Source organism: Sapajus apella, unplaced genomic scaffold, assembly GCF_009761245.1.
Source record: "Sapajus apella isolate SASKATOON/1434 unplaced genomic scaffold, GSC_monkey_1.0 scaffold598, whole genome shotgun sequence".
NCBI lineage: Eukaryota > Metazoa > Chordata > Mammalia > Primates > Cebidae > Sapajus > Sapajus apella.
The window spans coordinates 9,410-14,064 of record NW_022437524.1 but is presented as its reverse complement, the minus strand read 5'-3'; the positions used below and the strand labels follow the sequence as shown (position 1 = coordinate 14,064).

At 38.5% G+C, this 4,655-nt stretch overlaps 1 pseudogene; it reads left to right on the top strand.

The window, feature by feature from the left end:
* Positions 1-2,716: 2,716 nt before the first annotated feature.
* LOC116546112 lies at positions 2,717-3,159 on the top strand (annotated as a pseudogene).
* Positions 3,160-4,655: the final 1,496 nt, after the last annotated feature.

The window sequence follows — 4,655 nt, the reverse complement described above, 5'->3', positions numbered from 1 at the left end:
GACAGCAAAGCAAGTTCAAGTCCAAATACAATGACCCTGCAGGGGAACTTCACAGAGGATTGAATTTTAGACCACAGAATGCTCTTGCTGATTCAACCCACCAGGCTCCTTTGATTTGAGAAGCCACAGTCCATCCTAGTCCAATTGTGATCAATACCTAGGGAGAACAATTCTCAGATGGACACATAGCATTGACAGGCCTTAGCCTGTTCCTCTCAATTTCCATCCTGTAGAGAACAAAAGTCCAGAGCCACTGGGATGAGACAGCATGTCACCCGGGACTCTGCCAGGGTAGAGTATGAACAATGCCATGTTCTTGCTGAAAATGTTTAGCCTGAATTTCATAGGAGGTAATCCTCAGACAATTGCAGAAGGTAGAACATTGAACAGGACAACTGACTTGTCTCCTTCAAATAGTCCATGTTACCACCAAGAACACAACAAAATGACGAAGAGACATTTTTGGTTCAAAAAAAGTAAAAACTATGTAGCTTATCAGTTTTAGTCATTTTGAACCCCAAACATAGCTTCCTCTTTTGGTTGTTGTCATTGATGGTGGTGACATGGACTTGTTTGTAGAGGACAGGTCAGCTGTGTGGCTGAAAGCTCTGCATTCAGAAGTCGCCTGAAAATGCCCTCATGATTAAATTCAGCCTAAACATTTTGCAAGGAACACTGCAGAGTCATGCTTTGAGCTTTCTCCCTCAGGGCATCTGCAGGCAGAGAAAACCCAGTGTCTTCATCCCCATTATTCTGATACTAGGACGTTCACTTGGTTAAGGAGCGGGTATATCAGCTCTGTCCCTTTTAAAGACACCTTATTTATAATTTGAAAGTGGTTTGAAACAGCATGAATATCCTGTATTTTGACAATCTCCCTCTGAGCATTTTATCATCAATTAATCACCCCTGCCTGGGTCAGTTATTATATTTATGTTTTTAGAATCTCAAAATTTTACTATATACTTTTTTTTGTTGGCATTCTTTGTAAAAAAAAAAAAACAAAAAACTATATATTCCCTGCTCAAATTTTAACTTTCAACCAGAATTAATTTTAATTTGTTTTTGCTGCCATTCTGCTGTGATAAAAAATATTCTCTGTCACAAATTTAACTTTAATCTACTGGGCATCCAGGCATCATCCCACCATATGCCACTCTTGTCTTCACTGTGGAGCTTCTAAAACTGGAATGACAGAATGGCCCCCTTCCTTAGCTCCCTGTTCTTGGTTCTGCCATGGAGGGATCCTGCTGCCTCCAGATGCGTGCACATGAATCCATATGGAGCTTTTCCTGATGTTCCACTACACTCTGTATAGACATTAATTTTAGTTTATTAGTTACAATGTTTACGTTTTAAATCTAATTAAATTTTTTTTGTCTATCACTCTTAACTACTGGATTTTTTACATAAAGTGTTTTAAGCTTTTATTGTTATGATTGGTTTTGGCAGATAAGAATATATTCTTATTTCCCTGATGGCATTCTAAACTCTTCCATATTTTAGTCTATATTTACAATATGTGGCAGGTTGTATTTTCCGTATTTCTTTGTTGATGTTATTTGTTTTCTTTTTGTGTTTGTGTGTATGTGTGTGCCTTTCGTTTGTTATTTAGGAAGGGTTGTATAGCTCCTGTTTAACATTGCACTAAAAAAATTTTGACGTCACTAATACCCTTTTAACTTAATACACTTCTATTTTGTTTATAAGTTTTAAACTACATCTTTCAACTTCAAAATTGTACCACTATGACAATCAAAGACATTATTTTCCTCTTCTCTAACCTCTTTACTTGCCATTTCTTATTTGTTATTTCAACCCAAACATAAAGTGACAGCCTTTTTGCCCTACCTGTCCCCACCTTGGTTTTGGGCTTAGATCTACAATTAAATACATTGATGCACATGCTGTTCAAAAGTGTATCCGAAGCATCACTTGTTGACTTGTATTTATCCTTAACAGAGGCCTCATGAGGGAATCAAGTCTCACTGAGTTTTGCATGCTTAATGAACTTTTCCCACTGTCTTGATACATGGATAGGATCACTGGATAAGGTACTTGCCCAAAATGTATTTTTCCTGGTGATTTTAGGAAATATTGTTTGGCTTTGGGGGACAGGCATGTGTGTTTTCATTCTGGGATTCTATTTTGTTCTACCAGGACCTTTAATTTCTACCAGTTACTTCATTCGTTCTCTTCACCACAAGTCTCCTTCCTTTGACCAGGCCCCTCCATCTCCCAGCAGTTCTGCCCTTCGAAGATTGGCCCCTCTGCCCCTCTGCACAGTGAAGCCCCTGCCTTTCAATTCCCCAGTAGCAGGGTTCTGATCCATCAGGTCTCAGCCATGTTCTGTGTTTCTCCACACTCAAATTTTTACCACAATGACACACGTCTATATATGTGTGTATATATATATATATATATATATATATATATAAATGTGTGTGTGTGATTTTTTAATTTGTATATATATATGCACATGTATATAAATTGTGTGCATATATACAAATTAAAAATTAAAAATGTGTATATAAATTGTAGATCTAAATTAAATATATACATGCATGTATATATGTATATGTAAATATATATATGTATATATATTTATATTTTTAAAATTATCTTTCAATATACATAATCTTAGGGATGGAACCAAAGTCTAAACACAAAATTCATTTAAGTTTTACATATAAGTTTGCTGTCGGTCCACGCTGCCTGTCATGCTGCCCACCCGTCTAGCGTCCACCGCCGCCATGGGAGTGCAGGTGGAAACCATCTCCCCAGGAGACGGGGGCACCTTCCCGAAGCGTGGCCAGACCTGTGTGGTGCGCTATGCCGGGATGCTTGAAGATGGAAATAAATTTGATTCCTCCCGGGACAGAAACAAGCCCTTTAGGTTTATGCTATGCAAGCAGGAGGTGATCCGAGGCTCGGAAGAAGCGGTTGCCCAGATGAGTGTGGGCCAGGGAGCTAAACTGACTACATCTCCAGATTATGCCTACCGTGCCACTGGGCACCCAAATATCATCCCACCACATGCCACTCTTGTCATTGATGTGGAGCTTCTAAAACTGGAATGACAGGAATGGACTCCTCCCTTAGCTTCCTGTCCTTGGGTCTGCCATGGAGGGATCCTGGTGCCCCTAGATGTGTACACATGAATCCATAAGGAGCTTTTCCTGGTGTTCCACTACACTCTGTATAGACATCTGCCCTGACTGAATGTGTTCTGTCACTCAGCTTTGCTTCCAACATCTCCATTTCCTCTTCCCCTTTATCCTCGTATATGTGTTTACCTAAACCATATGCCATAAACCTCAAGTTATTCATTTTATTTTGTTTTCATTTTGGGGTGAAGATTCAGTTTCAGTCTTTTGGGTCTAGGTTTCCAATGAAGTACATGATCAAGTATTAACAGTACAAGTGATAGGTTAACTTTACAATAGGAATTGGTGTTGGAGGAGGTTGCAAGAATATTTTATTTTAATTTTTGGATGAAATTTTTATATATTATATAGTGAACATTCTTGCTGCTGCGCTGCAAAGCCATAGCAGATTTGAGGTGCTATTGAGGGCTGAATTATTCTCCAAGTTGAGAGATGTCCTTGGGTTAAAATAAAAGCCCTACCTAAAACTGAGATGGGGACGGGGAGAGCCTTTGCCTCCACCAGTCCCTCCCTCTCCTTAAACCCTCTGCCTTTGAAAGCAGGTCATTTTCACTGTGATGTTGGACACTACAGGTATCTATCTCTCCCTAAGCCAGTAGGGACCTCTGAAGCCTTCTTTGTGGCCTGGCTTATTTATTTATTTTTTTCCCATCCTGTGGATTTTCTAATGGATTTTCAGGAATTTTGTAATCTGATAACTTTCCAAGCTCCACCTCTTCCTAAATCTTGACAACTTTAAATGACTGTTTAAATTGAAGATGTTGTTTGTAGACTTAACGCCCAATGAAAGCCCAGCCATCATGACAAATCCTTGAATATTCTCTTAAGAAAATGATGCTGGTCATTGTAACTTTAGCATCTCCTGTTTATTGATGCTTGGCTCCCTCTGCTGATCTCAAAATTTCCTGGCTTTTCCTCCCTCAGCCCCTTCTCACCCCTTTGCTGTCCTGTATAGTGATTTGGTGAGAGGAATCATTGCCGCCCCCTCCCCCCAGCACCGTATATGAGTTTCAAGTGTTATGATTGCAATAAAAGTGCATTATGCCGGCTTTTATAAAAAAAAAATTTATATATGCCTTATACCCACAGCCTGAAGCTAATCTTATGCAATATTTTAAATAATTTTTTGCATGTAACAAAGTTTGTGTGCATTGAATCTTCCACTTATGGCATCATATTGGCACTCAAGAAGTTTCAGATTTTGAAGCATTTTTGATTCAGATTTTCAGATTAGGGATACTCAACTAATACACTTAAATCTCTGGACCGTAAAATCATGAGTATTTTCTCCTCTGTGATCTCCTATATTCTCTATACGATAAATATGTGCCAGTTTCATAATCAGAAATGAAATTACAAAGATAATTTCAAAATAAAAAAGATATTAGTATGAAGGAGATAATTTTAAGGTTGCTGAAAAAATCATTCTAATATAACCCAGTTAGCTAATGTAGCCCTTTTTTTCTTAAGATTAATTGCTTAGACGGC